At 36.7% G+C, this 21,877-nt stretch overlaps 1 protein-coding gene across 14 annotated transcripts in view; it reads right to left on the bottom strand.

The window, feature by feature from the left end:
- Positions 1-21,877, bottom strand: part of LMNTD1 (lamin tail domain containing 1) — a 485,471-nt gene that overhangs the window by 438,013 nt on the left and 25,581 nt on the right. The window contains exon 2 of one of the 14 annotated variants that reach the window (XM_058743303.1): positions 8,544-8,597. The exons of the other annotated variants lie outside the window; for them this stretch is intronic. The gene's annotated coding sequence lies outside the window, so the exon portion shown is untranslated. The remainder of the gene's footprint in view (positions 1-8,543; positions 8,598-21,877) is intronic. 14 annotated transcript variants of the gene reach the window in all.

Here is a 21,877-nt window from a genome sequence, read left to right as displayed (position 1 = left end):
ATTTAGTATTTCAGCATAAAGCTAATCTTTCAGTAATTCAATGCTTTGACTAAAGGCCTTACCCTGCACAAACACTCTTAACTTGTTTTTATTTTGACCAACAGATCTCATTTTCTAAAGCCTGGTGCTGTTTAAGAAAAAAAAAAATATCACAAGATGTCTTCTGGGCATGTGAGAGACCAAACTTATAGAACGTGGGAGAAAGGATGGTGGGAGGCTTTTGGGAGATGGGAGAGAACAGATCTTTATCCATTCCCGTTCCAAGATGAGGACTGATGTCCTCACACTTATTTTGTTTCTGCTCCAGACCTGGGAGCACATAGCAAAGATTAGGGTTCTTCTCTAATTGGAAGCCAGTAAAGGCAACCATTTTCACCATGAGAACAATCATTTAGGCAATGGCATTCGCTTCACATGGCCCCTATCAAAAACAAGCATGAAGAGTCTTAAGTCCATAGATAAGTTTACCAGCTTCAATGTTAAGTATAAAGGGAAAATCCTATAAATGATATTTAAAGGCAAACCTTTTTGACTTTGGACTACTACAATATGCAATTGTACACTGCATATTCCCACTCAAGATCTTAAAACAAATGAAAAGTTAACTATTATATGGTAATCAAAGCCCATAACAGCTGTGAGAGAAAATTCTCCACTTTCTACCAGGAAGATTAGAGGCTGTTTCTAACAAGGCAAAAACCAGTTATTAATGTTTTCGAGTTAAATAAAGACTTTGTGTTATTGGGGATGTGTAAGCAATTAACTCTTGCATCACACACAGGATACATAAAGTGGATTGTAGGAGAAGTGTGGGTAGGGGCCTAAGTAGAGCTGTATTTATCCACACCTAAACTCAGTTCTTGCCTTGCAGGGAAACATCTATCCCAAGATACCCTAAATGAGATGCAAGATATTTCAAACCCCTTTTCACAGAGAGTCAGTGTGGATTGAGGATCTAGACAGAGTGTTTCAAATACTTGCTCTATCACTTACTGGCTGTGGATCATGAGCAATTCACATAAACTCATTGAGCAACAATTTCCCATTCTGTAAAACAGTATCATTTCTACTGTGTGGGGTTGTTGGGATATTTAGCAATAGAAGGCTTTTAATACCTGGTAGATATTGCTATAAATATAACATATCTTCATGTTTTTCCTAAAACACACACAAGTGTATGCACATACACAGTGCGGTGAGGGGGAGAAGAGAAGAGGGAGAAGAAAATGGGGCAATGATTCTATGTCATTGAGAAAGAGGAGGCCTATAGAAATATGCTTTAATTACTTTATTATTTCACCATTCTAGGAATAATCTAAAGCTCACCTGAGCTATGGATTTTACTTCTAGAGTTAGCTTCCATTCAGAGAAATATATTACTTTAATTTCTCAGAGAATGGGCAAGAAATTTTCTTGGAGAGGGAAAGGGAAAGATTGCCCATTAGCCATATCCTCCCAGAGCGGCTAAATATTCTAATCCACCTGGATGAGCCACCCCTGCAAATTTTGCAAGAATTTTGGTAATCCAGCCATGGAAAGGAGTAGGATATGTGAAGGGGAAGGGGGGTGGGTGTAGTGAACCTTCTCTTCCTCATTCCTGCTTGCCACTCACAACCGTGTGTGTATGTGTGTGTGTGTGTGTGTGTGTGTGTGTGTGTGTGTGTGTGTGATTTTCCACAACAGTATCTGTCTTTCCAAGGCAGAGGAACAAAGCAAGGACTTCCTTTCTTAAAATACTATCTTCAGCGCCTGCCATTTCACCAAGACTCTGAGAGTCTATAGTGGATACATGGAGAGCTGCCCAGATCCCCCTGCAGGCTGAGCCTCTCATCCCCTCTGCCACTGGGAGAACTGCCTCCTGACAACTCACAGCTGATTCTTTCCCCAGGAATTACCCTCAAAGGGAGCTTCCTTGTTCTCCTGTGGGAGCCCATAACCAGCGACTACTTGTCCTGGGGGGTACAAACACCCTGTGCCTTCTCCTTAACTGAGAAAAGGCCAATCCAGTTCTGGAACTCTGCAAGGGATCTGCTGAGACCTCTGTTGAAGCTGCATCATAATTGAAGTCTTCTTCTGTCTACTCTGAATGGATGCTGGCTCTTCCCTTTTCCCTCACTCCCTAATAGGTGTTCCTGAGAGTTCTCCCCAGTTCACTTTGGCATGCAAATCTCTCTCAGAGCCTATGTCAGTGAAACTCAGCCTACAAAAGTGGCCTTCAACAATATTGGGCAGAGTATGGTAGAACCATGCTGCTGGCAAGATTCATGACCATCCACTAATCATATGCACAGCTGCCAGGGAGGCAGCATGCTGTGAGTATCTGCTCACTAAAGGCTGACTGGAGACCTGCATTTATCATAGAAGCAGTCTAGTGGAGGAATTAAGCAGCTGGCGTCTCAAGCCAACTGCTCAGGTGGAATCTCACCTCTTTGCCACTTGATGGTTATAGGTCCTTGGACAAAGTCCTTAATCTCTGTGTAGCTTAGCATCTGTCCTTTATAATAGTACCTACCTCATATACATATGTGTGTATATACATATATCTACATATATATAAATATAAATATACATATATGTATATACATATATCTATATAAATACACACACATATATAGTATCTACTTAATAAATTTGTTGGGAGGATTAACGGAGTCAACACGTGTAAAGAGCTTAAATTAGTCATGGAAGATGGTATACACTCAGTAAAACATAAAACATAACACATCTGGATAACTCATATGTGTATCTGTATTTAAGAACATCCAGGTTAGGGGCGCCTGGGTGGCTCAGTCGGTTAAGTGTCTGACTCTTGGTTTTTGGCTCAAGTCGTGATCTCACAGTTTCGTGAGTTTGAGCCCCATGTCAGCCTCTGCACCGACAGCCTGGAGGCTGCTTGGGGTTCTCTCTCCCTCTCTGCCCCTCTAGCCAACTCTACCCAATTCGTGCTCTCTCTCAAAATAAATTTTAAAAAATAAGTAAACTTAAAAATAAAAAAGAACATCCAGGTTATCAGAGTACTTGAATGCATTGCATATTTTTATCTCTATTATTTAAGATACTAAATTCCTTGAGGGCAAAGATAATGTACTTAATGATTAAATATATACTAATCCACAGTTCATACATTTGTACATATCTATGTATTTGTAAAAGCATGTGTGCATATAAAGTATGACTATGTGTCAAGCTGCCTCTCTAAAACTCTACTTATGCAAGGATACCTTATAAAGAGAATCAGAGATGTAATGACCTTAGGCAAAGGAGCTAGAAAGAACAGAGGCACTGAGCTCTCCATTGTGCACTCCACTGGTCTGCACTCTCCCCTTAGGCTCTGATCCCTTACTTTGAGAAGGCTTCTTTAGCAAACAAAGGAACACATTAGAGAACAGGACCTAGGTCTTGACCTGAATAGTTCTGGCTCCTGCCTATGGAGACAAAGGGTTAGTCTGCATATTTGATGCTTGAAATTGTGATGATTTGTAAGATAGTAACTGATGTGTTATCATCATGCAAGGGTTGAAACAGATTGAAGGCAGGACTGTAGGGAATCTAAGGGCAATCTTAGCTTCTGTAGGATGCAAAAGAGAAACCTGGTCCCAGCTCTTGAAAAAATGATTGCATGTTTTCCAAGTGTTTCTGCATTGTGTGATTCTGGGCTACATGTGCATAGAAAGAAGAATGGGGTGATAAAATGCCAGTCATTGTCCACTTAAAAAAATTCAGAATCCATCCCAGGGCAAGCTGAAAACTGGCCTAGAAAATAGCAACAGCAGGAGCATTGTTATCAAATACAAGGAACAATAACAATAATGAGCATTAGGAGGCTGTTTACAGGTTACAAAGTATTTTCAAACACAAGGTTTTCCATCTTCATGATAGAAAACCACCAAAGGAGTAGGTGTGTTTGATATTACCGCTACCTGCAAACGAGGGGACTTAAATTGATTCAGAGAACTTCCCCAGGTCACACACCTGCGCCAGGACTGATGTGCAGTTGTCACTCCAAGCCCTGGGCACATTTCCCTAACTCCAACAGTACCTCAGTTTGATGCTCTCTGCTGAGCTATTTCATCATAGATCATTGAGTATGTAAGGTAAGGAGTGAAGTCAGAAACGTGAACCACTTATACAGATATAGTATTTCTCCCACCCAGAACAAGGTCAGTCACTCAGTACCAGAGATTTTTTTTTGTGCACTGAAGACCAAATGTGAGAGTTTTTTTTAGAGACTACCTGATTTAACCCATGGAACTAGAAAGCATTTTAGCATGTACAGATAGAATGTTTGTGTTCTCATACTTAATAAATCCAGCCTTTGTTTCCTATGAGACCAAAACCACTCTGAGACCAAGTTCCTACCTCAAGAACTTTGTAAGAAGTACACAGACCTCTTCACATATGAAGGTGAAGGAATCTGGAGTAAGGGGTAAGGCAACTGAATAGTGGTCCCCTTAGAATTCTGGGCAGGAAAACAAGAATTTTTTATCACCTGTAATTGTCATGATGAATTCAAGCTCCTTGTGTCCCACCCTATCCCATGAACATTCACTATTTTTAACTGCCTGACCTATGCATGGATCTATCTGAAGAAGCACCCATGACAGCAATTTTCAAGTATGATTTTTAAATGTAAAAATCATAAATGTACAAGTTGCTGAAAAAAAGCTAAAAGAAACTCTAGAAAGGATTGTTAGGCTTACCTAAATGTTCAGGTGTATGAGGCCTAAACCAAAGAAAAAGTAAAGCTTTCATATTCCATGAAGGAAATGTGGATTAAAACACTGCTTGTTTAATATTCTACTTAGTTTTCTCGAACCTGTAAAGTCATTTCCATTTCTTAAACTTATTACCAAACCCCAGAGAGAGGATTAAACCTGAATTTGTTAATAGGTTATACTTAAAGCTTAAATGTGTGATATATGATTGGGGAAAGTATATATTTGGTTGCTGCTATGTGGATCTCACATTTGTTCCAGTTTGATTTGTGAGAGGCTATTCTTAAGTTGCTCTACTTATTAGCTGTTCTGATCTCTAGGGTGTCCATTTATGGCATGCCAGAGGGGAACATAACATTAAGAGCAGATTTTTCTTAGAGCAAAGTGGGAAATCTCCATGAACTTTTTAAACGGAACTTTGAATGCACTCCAATCTGGAACACATAATTATTTCATGCTGACTAAAATCAAGAAGAAGTAAATATGGGACTATACTCACAGATGTAATTACAAATTACAACCTGTGCTTCATCACTGCCATCGACTCAAAGATACTCTTTGCTGGATTTCTTAAAATGATGACTCCTTATTTCTGTAACTTAATGGAATCTTGAGTATAATGTAACACTAGGTCATTTCTAGGCAATTTATGGTGCCTGGTGACACTTGTTGGAACTGGAGGAACATTTCTAATGACAAAATGTGTTCACAAGCACACACAAATTTTTTTTATCTTCTTTTTCCTCCTTTTCTATTTATTTAATAATTCCTTTTAAAAAAAGAATAGGAATAGTCTACAATAACTCCTGAATTACTTTTCATAAGTGTTACTTAAACTCATCATTTTATAAATACAGCTTGAATTATTTTTACATAAATGTGTGATAACCCCATGTTTGTCAGAAAGAAGCTCATTTGCCACTTTCCTGTCCATTAGCCTCTGAGATACTGCCTCATATTTTCTATGTGTACTTGGCATCTTTCCATCTAGAAAAATGTCATATCATTTATAAATTTGAAGTTTTCAGTCATCTATAAAAATTTTAAATACACCCAATTCTAGTATTCATCCCAGGTACTCATTATTTGTACTTCTATATTATTTATAAATATTTTTTTAATTCTTCTTTTGTTTTAGATCTCCAAGCTAGTCATTTATCCATGTCAGAATTTGTTCTTCAATCCCCTGATAACTTCCTCAAAATTTTGCTCTGGCCAAATGTTTATTTGTATCCTTAGAGGAAAATAAACCTTTTTCCCAATAAATTATGCTTCTTGGGCACTTAATGAGTCTCTGTTTAATCTTGGTTTCCAACAGCTTTCCAGGTATAGAAATGAAACATTCTAGGCTGTTGTATCCATTTCTGTGCCCCTTCTACTGGATGGAGGGCATTATGGAAGACTATCAAAAGTGTTCTAGCATAGTCCTGCAACTGCTATACAGTCCTTATCCTTTACTATTTAAATCAAATGTTATCTCCTCTGTGAAGTTTTCTATGACTCACCCTATTCCTATCATCCTACTTGCATGAACAAAACCAAATATATTTGGGAATCGGTGAGTAGGAACACTTTTTCCTCAAAGTCCAGAGGGATGTAAAACTGGTTGGATGAGTTCATAGAGACATTTTAAGGCAAACAGGTAGAATAATAGGAGAATTTTCGTTAAACAATATTGACCACCTATCTAAAGCACAGTGGCTTTAGATAGAATATGGACCCAGCTAACTGAATACAAATACAATTTTTTTACATATAGGGCTATTCATGTACTCCATTTCTTCTTCAGTGAGCTTTTGTGGTTTAGGTCTCTTTAGGAATTTGTCAATTTCATATCAGTTTTTATAATATACTTTTCTTATCCTTTATTTTTTTAATGTTTATTTATTTTTGAGAGAGAGAGACAGAGGGCAAGCTAGGGAGGGGCAGAGAGAGAGAGAGAGGGAGAAACAGAATCTGAAGCAGGCTCTGCTGAAAGCACAAAGCCCAACATGGGGCTCGAACTCACAGACCACCAGATCATGACCTGAGCCAAAGTTGGATGCTTAACCGACTGAGCCACCCAGGTGCCCCTCTTCTTATCCTTTAAATGCTGGTACTGATGGAAACCACATAAGGATAGACTCATTGAATGTGTAAGAAACAATTTAATTTGTTGGATCTGCAGAGAGGTTCCCTTTTGCTTTGTAATATTGGTTATCCATGTTTTCTCCTTTCTCTTTTTTTTCCTGCTCAGTCTGGATAAAGTTTTACCAATTTTATTAAGCTTTCAAAAAAACAGTTTTTTTTAAATTTCATTGATTTTTCTCCATTGTTTTTCTGTTTACTCTTTCAGTCATTTCTACTCTTATCTCCATCATTTCCTTCCTTCTGCTTATTTTGAGCTAAACTTGCTCTTCTTTTTCAAGTTTTTTTAAGATCATTGATTTGAGACCTTTCTTCTTGTCTAATATAAGCACTTAACGTTATAAGTTTGTCTCTAAACACTGTTTTGGCTTCATCCCACAAGTTTTTATGTTGTATATTCATTTTCACTCAGTTCAAAATATTTTATAAATTTTCTTGTGATTTCTTCTGTCACCCATAGATTATTTAGAATGTATTATTCAAATTTCAGATTTTCCAGATAAAATTTGTTATTGATTTGTTGCTTAATTCCTGCTCTCTGTCTGGCCCTGAGTTTGAAGTTGTGACTTTGATCTCACTGTCTGGGCTATGATGATAGGTTCCCTACTAGGATTTGATCCCTGAAATGTGCCCTCCAACTTCATACCCTATCCTCTTGCCCTTCAGTACTCTTCATGGGACTCATCTGGAAGTGTCTGACTATCTTCTATCTGATGTAATAGAGGGATAATAAACAATGGTAGATTTGATAGGAAATCAAATACAGATCAGTTAAAAAAACTACCAAAGTGCATTAAGGATTTGAAATAATTTAGATTAATAATACACACAGAGTAAACTTCTCCAGAAATAGTCACTGAGGAATAGGGCACTGAAAATATATAATAAGGTTTTACTCAAATTTAAGAATTAACAGGGTTGATAAGATCAAGGTATAGAGGACTTTCAATTATTAGTAGGACTCTTCTTTGAAATAACCCTATAATTCTTTCCAAATTATCTTCCCATTTTTCCCCATTGTCTTCTCAGTGCAGATATATAATGATTATGTGAATTAAATATTCTATTTGATACCAGAGTTACAACAGAGAATATTACCAGGTTGAGCAAAAGTGTAATCCCTATTCTGCTTCAATGACTATAATCACAATTATATAGAGAGGCAATTCCTTTAATATTGGTGATAATATAGTCCAGTCTATTTTCTAACTTTTCAAAACTTAAATTCATGTCATTAATGTTTCAGGTGTGAGAATTATAACAAGGAGAATTTTTTATTAAAAGTGACCTTATTTTTAAAAGATATATACTGAAATATATGTAGATAAAATGATATTTTTATAAAAATCTAAATGTAATTATTTATTGGAAGAGATTATACTGGGAAAAATTTTCAATTAATCTCAAATGAAAAGTACAGGAAGAAAAACAGCTGAATTATATAGGATCTCGTGTCTATATCCCCTCCATATAAAGTCTTCAGACAGACATCTCACACAATGATACACAAACAAACCAATTCATAAACACATCCCTTAATCTGAAGAAAGTCATGATTGATATTCATGGAAGCCAGGCCCTACAAAATATATCCTCTAAATGGCATGGAGCAAATTACCAACAACCAAAGGAGATGCTTAAACAGGCAATTAAAACGTGAGGATGCTACTTAATCTGATTATAGACAAAGCTGGGGCCTACCTTAGGTTGATCCCCGCTGTGCTTCCTAACTCATAATTCCCCTTCTAAGATAGCCTGAAAGAAAAGAAAATAAAGCAGCTTTGACTAATAAATTGGGTTATGTCTATATGTACAAACAAAAAGGGTAACTTCTCAGCTGAATTTTATCTCTCTATACTCAGGAAGCACAGGATCCTTACTCACTTGTAAAAGTAATATTTATCTTTAATACTGTGCATTTATTAATCTAAATATAGCACTAACTATATTTATAGGGTTTAAATTATCATAATTCATATCTGTAGAATTTGATGAAAAAAACTACAAAGACACCAGGTATTTCCATCAATACTTTAATGGTAATTGATTTTTTAAATCAGCAAGTTAACTTGCAATGCTGCTGAAGGCAACCAATCAATTTTCCTACTGTTTTTTTTTTTTTTATTTTTTTTTTATTTTTTATTTTTTTTTATTTATTTTTGGGACAGAGAGAGACAGAACATGAACGGGGGAGGGGCAGAGAGAGAGGGAGACACAGAATCGGAAACAGGCTCCAGGCTCCGAGCCATCAGCCCAGAGCCTGACGCGGGGCTCGAACTCACGGACCGCGAGATCGTGACCTGGCTGAAGTCGGACGCTTAACCGACTGCGCCACCCAGGCGCCCTTTCCTACTGTTTTAAGTTATTTGTCATTTTGGGAAATGAAAAATAATCTTCTTGTAAAAAATTAAAACATACAATTTGCTTTTGGGATTAATGTTGTCACATTGTGTGGTATCACTAATTTAAGAGGATTAATTAAATTTTGCTAAAAGTCTTTGGATATTAGATTTTTAAAAATGTTTTATAATCATAAAATATATCTTAGACATAAAATCAGATTCCAATCTATAATCAGTATGGCTTAGGAAATTTGGCTGAACAAGAAGGAAAAGGCAAGCAACAGGGGAAAAGAAAACAAATGGAAGGTTAGGGGGTGAGGTTTTAATTTTTAGAAAGGATAAAAACCAGTTCAATAGTCAAAACTTGTGGTTATTTATTATAAACATAGTGGAGAGATTGAATTAAAAAAATCTTGCCTCGCTAGCCATCTGTCCACACTCTGTTTACTGCTGCTGCTCTGAGGAAAATAACTACATCCTGGGTTGAACCCAGGAATACTAGGTTCATTATTATTAACATTCTCACTAATGTGCCTTAGTCGATCTTTCTGCAGTCTAGAAAAATATGATAAATAAAAGTCAGATGACAGAGTGTGGATTGATCAAATGTCATATTTATCATTTTGGGGTTTTTTTAAGTTTATTTATTTTTGAGACGGAGACAGAGAAAGCAAGCTGGGGAGGAACAGAGAGTGTGAGGGAGAATCTCAAGCAGGCTCTGCACTTTTAGTGAAGAGCCCTACACAGAACTCAAACTCACAAAACTGTGAGATCATGACCTTAGCTGAAATCAAGAGTTGCATGCTTAACTGACTGAGCCACCCAGGAACCCCCCATTCTGCAATTCCTAACACCCCAGAATTCAATTTCAGTCTCAACAGGAATTAAAGAATACTAACATTATACTGTTCCAGTTTTTAAAATGAAGCCTGAAATATCACGTAGAGCAATGGCTGGGGAAGAAAACAACAATAAAATTTGTTTTGTTTGACAGTGACTGACAATAATATTATTGACCATGTCTGTCTATAAATACTATTGTATTGTGCAGCTCTTTCCCCTCACGTATTATCTAGGTATGGAATTAGTTGATCAACTTGTTACCATGGATACTAAAAAATCTGACAAAGTGACCTAAATGTAGATTATGGGTAAAACTGTATTGGTATTTGTTGCTTATTGGTATTTGTAACTCATGCTAATGCTCTGTCCTTCCTCATTAGAAAGAACAGCCTTCTGGGCTGATGGCTCGGAGCCTGGAGCCTGCTTCCGATTCTGTGTCTCCCTCTCTCTCTGCCCCTCCCCCGTTCATGCTCTGTCTCTCTCTGTCCCAAAAATAAATTAAAAACAAAAAACAAACAAAAAAAAAAAAAAAGAAAGAAAGAACAGCCTTAGGGAAGGGGTCCAATGTCCCCAGAGATTCTTTTCCCCATGGGTCCTGCTCTCACCTTTTACCTTCCTTGGCTCCACAGCTCTCTCAAGGTTCTGAACTCGTAGACTCTACTATCTACTTGCACAGGAATTTAATGATACCACCACTGGTCCCAACTGCTTGTCTCTGGGATACTTACATCTGATCTCTAGGGATTTACTAGTTTCTCTCTTTATCTAAAATAAGTTTGGAGAATGTTTTATTTTGTCTTAGCTTAAAAAATGCTTAACCCAGAAAATTAGGAGGAAAACAATGAATTTAAAAACAAAACTTCAAATTCTTGTTCTACCTTTAACTCACTATGGATCTTGAGTAAGTTACTTCACTTTTAATTATTCATTCAACCAACAGTTACTGAGGAACTACCATGTCAAATAGGCTTAGGCAACAGTTATGCAAAGAAAAATAGTAAATAATTCTGTTCTCAAGGAGCTCACAATGGAAAACAGAAGATAGACATATACACCAATGTTTGCAAAGCTGGGTGACACAAATCACAATAGGAGGAAATTATGAAGTTCTTAGTGGGTCATCTAATCCAGACTGGGAAGCTCAGGGCAGGCTTCTAGGAGGAGAAGAGTCTGAGGTGAGGTCTTAAGGATGAGTAGGAGACAACCAGTTCAAGCAGGAATGAGGTGAGAGAGGGAGTGCAAAAGAAGGAAAGAGTGCAATGTTAATGGCCTTAAAAAGAGGACCATTCTACATTTAGCCATTCTACTTGACCCACCATGAAAAAGTGTCATGATAATATAAATGCCATTAATTAGCTTTTCAAGCCAAACTTTAAAGCCAAACTGCAGATAAAAGTATTGTTGATGGTTTCAGCATGGAATAATTAATAACATTAAATGTCACCATTATTTAAGCATATAAAAGAAAATTATTACATCTAACCTAATTCCACTCCTTGGTACTTACACAAGACAGATGAAAACATATTTCCAACAGAAACCAGAATAAATATATTATTAGCAACTTTATTCATATTAGCTCAAACTGGAAACAACTCCAATGCCTATTAACAGTGAAATAGATAAGCAAATTATGTATATTTATACAATGTAATAATAATCAGTGATAAAAAGAAATCAGCATTCAACAACATGGATGAATCTCAGACATTATACTGAGAGAAAAAGCCAGACATACACATAAAGGACAATACTGAGATTACATTTATGTGAAATTCTAGAAAGAAATCTACTCTGTGATAAAAAGATCAGATAAGTTTTTGCCTCTTGCAGGGGCAAGACACTGACTAGGAAGGAGCACAGGGGAAATTTATGGAGTGTTGAAAGTAATAGAGATGGGGGTCACACATGTGTATGCACTATTACAACTCACTGAATTGTGGTTTTTCTTTCTTGAGGGGTTGGCAGCAGGGTGGGAGGACCCTGTGCTTGCCTCATCCCACAAATGTGACTAGATGGCTATCAAATCATCTTAAGTGCCCCAGAGGTCAACCTGGAGACTGGCAGAACAGGCTCCACAGCTGAAGGTTGAGAGGAGGTCACATTGAGGAAGGTGGGAATTGTGGAGATGTGGTTTGAGAGACAAATAGTGGCCCCTATGGTGGGGAAGGAACAGAGGTCACAGAGTGGGGCGAGGGATGGGCTGGTACGTGGTAGAGTGAATGGGGAAGACGGGTCCCTATAGCAATTGGCTTGGAAAGCAAGAGGGGCCAATGAGTTCTTGCAACTAGCAGGGCTTAAAGCCTGGAGTTTTTGAGGTCAGCAGGCTTGGCTGGGATAGAGCCTGGAGGGTATTGTGCCACTCTTGGAGAGAAGGCAGGGCAAATAGTCCACAGACAATGCAGCATGGAAACAGCAATCAGAAGAGCACCTAGAGCACACAGTGGGAGGTTGTTTGCTCATCTCAGAGCATGTCCCAGAGAGGCAACATTCATGGAAAGACCTCTTTGGGGGGTTCCCCTTTGGGAACAAAGGAACTGGAAGCCTCCATTTCCCTTGCCTGCCCCTAGCATAAGCAGAGGACCACCTGTGGCAACCAGCTCAGCCCTGACATTGGCTACCTAATTTGCCTGCACCAACCACCTTCCCCCACAACTCCAATAAAACTGCCTTTCCCAGTCACACTTGCCTCAGTCCAAGCATGGTGGGGGCCCACCCCCAGAAGACTAGTACAAACCCTGCCAATACCACATCTCCCGAACCCAGGAGTTTTGCAGGGCCTCAGATCCAGCAGCAGTGGCAACGGGTCTCATTCCACAAGCAGACCAGAGCACACCTAGTAAAAATGCACCACATTCAGGCCACTGACCAAACACTGCCCACAACAGGCAAAAAGAGCCTCTGAAGATGGCTGGTCTGAAAGATAAAGTGGCAGGGTGAAACCACAGAGCACACACAACACACATTGGAAATACTCCCTGAAGTGCCAGGCCTTGGGGAACAGGGAACCCTATAGGAGCTCTTATTCATATGGTCATTACCTTCAAGAAGACGAGATGTAGCTAACTTTACTAACACACAGAAATGGGCACAAGTACTTAGACAAAATGAGAAGACAGAGGAATTTGCCTCCCAAAAAAGAATAGGACAAGGCCACAGACAGAGATCTAAGCAAAACAGTAACATGGCTGATGGAGTATTTAAAGCATTGATCATAAGCAGAACCTGAGTGGCTCAGTTGGTTGAGTGTCCAACTTTGGCCCAGGTCATGATCTCACAGTAAGTCCAAGCCCTGCATCAGGCTCTCTGCTGTCAGCTCAGAGCCTGGGGTCTGCTTTGGATTCTGTGTTTCCCTCTCTCTCTCTCTCTCTCTCTCTCTGCCCCTCCCCCACTTATGATCTCTCTTTCTCTCAAAAATAAATAAATAAACATTTTTTAAAAAATAAAGCATTGATCATAAGGATACTCACCAGACTTGATAAAAGAGTGGAAGACATCAGCAAGACTCTTAACACAGAAATAAAATAGAATGAATCAGAGATGAAGAGTGCAATAAATGTAATTAGAGGCCCTTTTGATGTAATGAACAGCAGGCTGAAAGAAGCAGAGGAACGATTTGATAACCTAAAAGACAAGAGTAATGTAAAGTAATCAAGATGAACAAAAGAGACAAAAAAGAATTATGCAAAATGAGAATAGACTTAGGGAACTCAGTGACTCCATCAAATGTAATAACATTCATATTATAGGAATCCTGGAAAAAGAAGAAAAGGGAACAGAAAATTTACTTGAAGAAATAATAGCTGAAAACATCCCTAAACTGGGGAAGGAAACAGATAACCAGATCCAGTAGGCATAGAGAACCCCCCAAAAAATCAGCAAAAGCAGATCCACACCAAGACATACTATAATTAAAATGGCAAAATCTAGTGATAAAAAAATTTTAAAGCAACAAGACAAAGGAAGACAGTTACATACACGGAAAACTCCATAAGGCTCTCAGGGAATTTTTCAGTGGACACTTTGCAAGCCAGAAGATATTGTCATGATATATTCATGTCATCATATATGTCATGATATATTCAAAGTACTGAATGGGGAAAATCTGCAGCCAGAATATTCTATCCAGCAAGAATATCATTCAGAGTAGAAGGAGATAAAGAGTTTTCTGGACAAACAAAACTTAAAGAGATTCAAGACCACTAAACCAGTACTATGAGAAATATTAAGGGGATTCTTTGAGTGGAAAGACCAAAAGTGACAATATGAATGTAGGAAATACAAAACCAGTAAAATTGAGTGATTTCATAAAATATCAGTCAAGAAACTCACAAAATAAAGGGATGTAACATATGAACCCATATACCTAAAACATGGGGAGAAGAGGAGTAAAGAATGGATTCAAACTTAAGCAACCATCAACCTAATAAAGACTGTTATATGCAGAAGATGTTATATACAAACCTAATGGTAATCACAAATAAAAAAACCACTAATAAAATGAAAAAAAAAAAGAGAAAGAAGTCCAAATATATTACTAAGGAAAACCAGCAAGCCATGAAAGAGAGAAAGACAAGAAACTAGAGAAATCTTCAGAGACAACCACAAAACAGGTAATAAAATGGCAATAAATACATAGCTATCAATAATTACTTTGAATATAAATGGACTAAATACTCCTCCAATCAAAATATAAACAGTGACAGAATGGGTTAAAAAACAAGACACATCTATATGCTGCTTACAAGAGATTCATTTTAGACCTGAAGACACCTGCAGATTGAAAGTGAGAGCATGAAAAAACACTTATACAAATGGATGTCAAAAGAAAGCCAGAACAGCAATAGTTATCTGGGGCAAAATAGACTTTAAAACACAAACTGTAACAAGAAACAAAGAACACTATATAATAATAATAAAGGGGGCAATCCAACAAGAAGATATAACAATTGTAAATATTTATGCACCCAACATGTAAGCACCCAAATACATAAAACACTTAAGAAACATAAAGGAACTAATCAATAATAATACAATAATAGTAGGGGACTATAACACACCACAACCATCAATGAACAGAGATAATCCAAACAGAAAAACAACAAGGAAACAGTGCCTTTGAATGGCACACTGGACCATATGGGTTTAACAGATATATTCAGAACATTCCATCCTAAGAAAATAGCAGAATACACATTCTTTTCAAGTGCACATGGGGCATTCTCCAGAATAGATCACATACTAGGTCACAAAAGAAGCCTCAACAAATTAAGGAAGATCTAAGTCATGCATCTTTCTGACCAACAACACTGTGAAACTACAGAAGTCAACCACAAGAAAGAATCTGGAAAGATCACAAATACACGGAGGTTAAAAACATGCTAATAAACAATGAATGAATCAGCCAGGAAATAGAAGAAATAAAAAAAGTACATGGAAACAAATGAAAATGAAAGTACAATGGTCTAAACCCTTTGGGATACAGCAACAGCAGTTCTGCAAGGGAAGTTTGAGCAATACAGGCCTAACTCAAGAAGCAAAAGAAAAAAAAAAAATCAAATAAACAGCCTAACTTGAAGGAACTAGAAAAAGAACAATAAATGAAGCCCAAAGTCAGCAGAAGGAAGGAAATAATAAAGATTAGAGCAAAAATAAAAGATAAAGAAACTAAAAAAACAATAGAACAGATCAATGAAACCAGGAGCTGGTTCTTTGAAAAGATCAATAAAACTGATAAAACCTCTACCCAGAGTTATCAAGAAAAAAAAGAGAAATGAACAAAATCAGAAAGGAGAAATAACCAATACCACAGAAATACAAACAAGAGAATATTATTAAAAACTATATTGAAACAAATTGCACAACCTAGAAGAAATGAATAAATTCTTAGAAACATTATAACCTACCAAGACTGAAACAGGAAGAAATAGAAAATTTGAACAGATTGATTACCAGCAAAAAAATTGAATCAGAAATCAAAAAAGTTCAGGACCAGGTGGCTTCACAGGGGAATTCTATAAAACATTTAAAAAAGAGTTAATAATTATACTTCTCAAACTATTGCAAAAAAAAAAAAAAGAAAGAAAGAAAAGAAAGGAAAACATTCAAATTCATTCCATGATACCAGCATTACCCTGATACCAAAACAAGATAAAGATACCACCAAAAAAAAAAAAAATCTACAGGACAATCTCTGGTGAATACAAATACAAACATCCTCAACAAAATACTAGCAAACCAAATCTGACAATACATTAAAAAAATCATTCACATCAAGTGGGATGTATTCCTGGGTTGAAAGGGTGGTTCAGTATTCACAAATCAATCAATGTGATACATTACATCAATAAGAGAAAAAGACGGGGGCACTGAGGTGGTTCAGTTGGTTAACTGTCAGACTCTTGATTTAAGCTCAGGTCATGATCCCAGAGTTGTGGGATCGAGCCCTGTATTGGGCTCTGCACTGAGCATGGAGCCTGCTTAAGATTTCTCTCCCTCCATCCCTCTCTCCCACTCATGTGCGCTGTCTCTCTCTCTCTCTCTCTCTCTCTCTTTCTTTCTCTCAAAAAAAAAAATAATAATACAAAGGATAAGAACCACACAATCATTTCAATAGACACAGAAAAGGATTTGACAAGGTACAACACCCATTCATGATAAAAAATCCTCAACAAAGTTAATTTAGAGGGAATATACCTCAACTTAGTAAAGGCCATATATGAAAAACTCACAATGAATATCATCCTTAAAGGGATAAAACTGAGAACTTTTCTCCTAAGGTCAGGAATAACACCAGGATGTCCACTCTCACCACTGTTATTCAACATAGTACTGGAAATCCTAGCCACAGCCACCAGACAATAAAAAGAAATAAAAACCTTCCGAATGGGCAAGGAAGAAATAACACTTTCACCATTTGTAGATGACATGATACTTTATTAGAAAACTTGAAATATTCCCCTAAAAAACTGCTAGAGCTGATAAATAAATTCAGTAAAGTCACAGGACACAAAATCAGTGTGCAGAAATCTGTTGCATTTCTATACACCAATAATGAAGCAGCAGAAAGAAAAATTAAGAAAATAATCCCATTTACAATTGCACCCAAAACAATAAGATATCTAGGAATAAACCTAACCAAAGAAGTAAAAGACCTATACTCTGAAAACTATAAAACACTGATGAAAGAAATTGAAGAGAACACAAAGAAATCAAAAGACACCCAGGCTCAGGGATTGGAAGAACAAATATTGATAAAATGTCTATAAAACTCAACCAAATCTACACATTTAATGCAATCCCTATCAAAAGATCAATAGCATTTTTCATAGGACTAGAACAAACAATCTTAAAATTTTTATGGAACCACAAAACACCTTGAATAGCCAAAGCAGCCTTGAAAAAGAAAACCAAAGCTGGAGTCATCACAATTCTGGATGTCAAGTTGTATTACAAAGCTGTAGTGATCAAAATAGTATAGTGCTGATACCAAAAAGACATGTAGATGAATAGAATAGAATAGAATAGAATAGAATAGAACAGAATAGAAAACAGAAATAAACCCACAACTATGTGGTCAATTAATCTTTGACAAAGCAGGAAAGAATATATCCAATAGGGAAAAAAAAGACAGTCTCTTCAACAAATGGTGTTGAGAGAACTGGACAGCAACATGCAAAAGAAAGAAACTGGACTATTTTTTTTTTACAGTATACCTAAAAATAAACTCAAAAGGGATGAAAGAACTAAATGTGAGACCTGAAACCATAAAAAATTCTGGAAGAGAACACAGGCGATAACTTCTCTGACATAGGCCATAGGAACTTTTTTCTAGATAGGTCCTGAGGCAAGGAAAACAAAAGCAAAACAAACTATTGGCACTACATCAAAATAAGAAGTTCTTGCACAGTGAAGGAAACAATCAACAGAACTAAAAGACAACTAATGGAATGGGAGAAGATATTGCAAATGACATATCGAATAAAGGGTTAGTATCCAAAATATATAAAGAACTTCTAAAACTCAACACCCAAAAACCAAATACTTCAATTTAAAAATGGAAGGCATGAACAAACAGTTCTCCCAAATGACATCAAGATGGCCAACAGACTCATGAAAAGATGCTCATCATCACTACCATCAGGGAAATGCAAATCAAAACTACAAGTGATACCTCACACCTGTCAGAATGGCTAAAATCAATAATACAAGAAAAAACAGGTGTTGACAAGGATATGGAGAAAAAGGAATTCTTGTACACTGTTGGTGGGAATGAAAACTGCTGCATCCACTGTGGAAAACAGTATGGACGTTCCTCAAAAAGTTAAAAATGGAACTAGCTAAGGTCCAGCAATCACACTACTGGGTATTTATTCAAAGAATACAAAAAAACACTAATTCATAGGGATACAGGCCCCTGATGTTTATAGCAGCATTATTTGCAACAGCCAGGATGTGGAGGCAGACCAATTATTCATCAATTGATTAATGGATAAAGAAGAGGTGGTATACACACACACACACACACACACACACACACACACACACGATGGAATATTATTCAGCCATAACAATGAATGAAATCTTGCCAGTTGCAACAATGTAGAAAGAGAGAGTATAATGTTAAATACAATAAGTCAGTCAGAGAAAGACAAACACCATATGATTTCACTCATATGTGGAATTTAAGAAACAAAACAAATGACTAAATGGGGGAAAAGAGAATGCGAGAGAGAAACCAAGAAATAGACTCTAACTATAGAAAACAACTTATGGTTGCCAGAGGAGAGGTGGAGGCGGGGGAAGAAAGGGTGAATAGGTAATGCGGATGAAGGAGTGCACTTGTGATGAGCGCCAGGTGATGTACAGAATTGTTGAATCACTATATTATACACCTGAAATCCTATAAGACTGTATGTTAACTAAGTGGAATTAAAATAAAAACTTTTTTTAAAAGAATGAAAAACAAAAATCTCGTTGAATTGCACATGCAAGTTTTGGGGCTTTCACTCTGTATTTTTTATCAAAAAAATGAAAACAACCATAAGCTTTAATCATTAGGTTTGCCTTTTTTGGCAGTATAAATTAGTCATTCTGAGCAGAATTCTAGCATTTTGAAAATAATGGGAGCCAGGTTTCTCACTGTAGAAGAATTGGTAGCAAATACAGAAAGAAAGAAACTAAAACTGTGCTGTCCAATATGATGGGTATTAGCCACATGTGGCTTTTGAACCTTAAAATATGGCTAGCCCAAACTGAGGATGTGCTGTCAACGTCAAGTACACAGATTAGGAGTCCAGTACAAAATTTGTAAAAAATCTAATTAATAATTTTTTTTGTTGATTATACGTCAAAATCATAAAATTTTTAGATATATTGAGTTAAATAATATATTATTAAAATCAATTTCTGTCGTTTCTTTTTACTTCTATAACATGGCAACCAGAAAATTTATAGTTATCTATGTGGTTCGTATTTGTATACGAACAGTGCTGAAATATAATGTAACTTATGGTGCTGGACTGGAATTGGAGCTATCATTCCAATATATGAAATCAGAGTCCTATCTATCTATCTATCTATCTATCTATCTATCTATCTATCTATCTTTTTTTCTCTGAAAGGGCCTGGAAACAATGACATACCAGGAGCAATGAACATAACTAGGTACCCAAATCTTGGTACCATTCTCCATTAAAAGGAAATATAGTTGATTACAGAAATGGCTGATTTCAGGGCTGAGGCAGAGAAAGTACAGGATGAGTGTGGAACATCTTATTTCAAAAGAAAGTAAAGGATTGCTATAAAAATGATGGAGTATATCAAAATGACACAAAAGAATCACTGGTGCTTCCACTCACCAAATCTACGATAATTTGGGCATCAATATAAATGATGATAGTAATGGATCGTAACCTATTGAATAAGAAACCATGAGGGGCGCCTGGGTGGCTCAGTCGGTTGGGCGTCCGACTTCAGCTCAGGTCACGATCTCGCGGTCCGTGAGTTCGAGCCCCGGGTCGGGCTCTGGGCTGATTGCTCAGAGCCTGGAGCCTGCTTCTGATTCTGTGTCTCCCTCTGTCTCTGCCCCTCCCCCATTCATGCTCTGTCTCTCTCTGTCTCAAAAAGAAATAAAACGTTAAAAAAAAAATTAAAAAAAAAAAAAAAGAAACCATGAGTCCGTAATCATTATAAATACATACATACATACATACATACATACACACATACATACTTCCTTATAGTGGAATGCCAACTAATAAATATAGAAAAAAGTGACGGAGGTAGAAAATTATCAATGAAATTTATCACTGGATAAAACCAATGGGTAAAAGTTTGATGAGAAACAGCATTATTTACCTAGTTTCAAAGTATCTCCCCATATGTCAATTACAAAGGAAAAGATTTTTTTAGAAGAGTAATTTAAAAACTTTGCAGTTGAAAAAAATTATCACAATAAACCCAAAGTAATTATGTAATCTTGCTGTCTTGGTGTTTGTAAATATCCCTGAGAGGATTCAACCTCCCCTTCCTATCCCAATTTGATGAAGGAAAATTAACCTCATCTAAGTTTGGTTTTTGAATCACCATTAGAGTCATCTGAATTTTTTTTATGAAATCTAAGACATAGGGGCAGAAAGTCTTCACATCAGAGGTGCATGGCAGTAGTGGGTACAATTAAAAATGTCATTTACAAAGCTAATTAGCAAATTTGGTCAGGAAGCAAATGAGAAAGAATAATACAGGAAACTACACAGTTATTTTTCATAGTTATACTTATTATTGTCATAGTTTATAATGATGTAATTTTAAGTAGTGTCAAAATCTTTTGTAAACCTTTCACTGACACTTCCTAAAAATACTTCATGTAATTTTAAAAATCATAACATCATGAAGGTAAAAATTTTTTTCTGAGAATAGGACAAATATAGGAAATTACCTATAAAATTAGATATTCTATTCTTTTTTTTTTTTTTAATTTTTTAACGTTTATTTATTTTTGAGACAGACAGAGACAGAGCATGAACGGGGGAGGGTCAGAGAGAAGGAGACACAGAATCCGAAACAGGCTCCAGGCTCCGAGCTGTCAGCACAGAGCCCCACGCGGGGCTCAAACTCACGGACCGTGAGATCATTCATGACCTGAGCCGAAGTCGGCCGCTTAACCGACTGAGCCACCCAGGCGCCCCTAGATATTCTATTCTTAAGTAAACTCAACAATAGCAAAGTATACTTTATGGCCCAACTTGTTTTAATCAACTTCCATATTAAAGTAGCAATAATGCACACACACTGGAGTCAGAACAGTTTAAATCAATTAACAAGGAGTCAGTAACTGTATGGTATCAGGCCAAAAATTTAAAATTCAATTATATGCCAATTGCTGTGCAATTTAAATCAAGAGTATCAAATGATTTATTCACTGATTTTTTTCTGTTTGCTTCATTGTTTTAAGATAACCACTTTTCAAAAGATTTGAGTTGTTTACAAAGAAGGCATATGGAATATGTTATTCAAAATGGAGTATAAAAACTTTCCGTGATACATCCACAGCAGGTTTGAATGTGAAAAGGAAGTTGCCTGCTTTCCAGAGTTTTCTGAAAAAGCAAAAGAATTTTCATGGAATTACAAACCAGAAGTCTAGCAGTTGACTCCAAGAGAGCTTAAAAAGGCAAAAGGAAGCTTCTTAATGAAAGGGTTAAGTGCTATCATAAGGATTGTAGGTAGGAGTACAGGAATAAAATTTGAATAAATTAGATGGAAAGAAAAACTGGCAGAGACTGGGAATCTTTGTACTTCAAATTAATATTTGTCATTAGGATCAAAAGAATCCCAGATCCTTCACTGTCC

Source organism: Neofelis nebulosa, chromosome 8 (genome assembly GCF_028018385.1).
Source record: "Neofelis nebulosa isolate mNeoNeb1 chromosome 8, mNeoNeb1.pri, whole genome shotgun sequence".
Classification (NCBI taxonomy): domain Eukaryota; kingdom Metazoa; phylum Chordata; class Mammalia; order Carnivora; family Felidae; genus Neofelis; species Neofelis nebulosa.
Note: the sequence above shows the minus strand (reverse complement) of the source record. Positions and strands in the feature narration are given on the sequence as shown.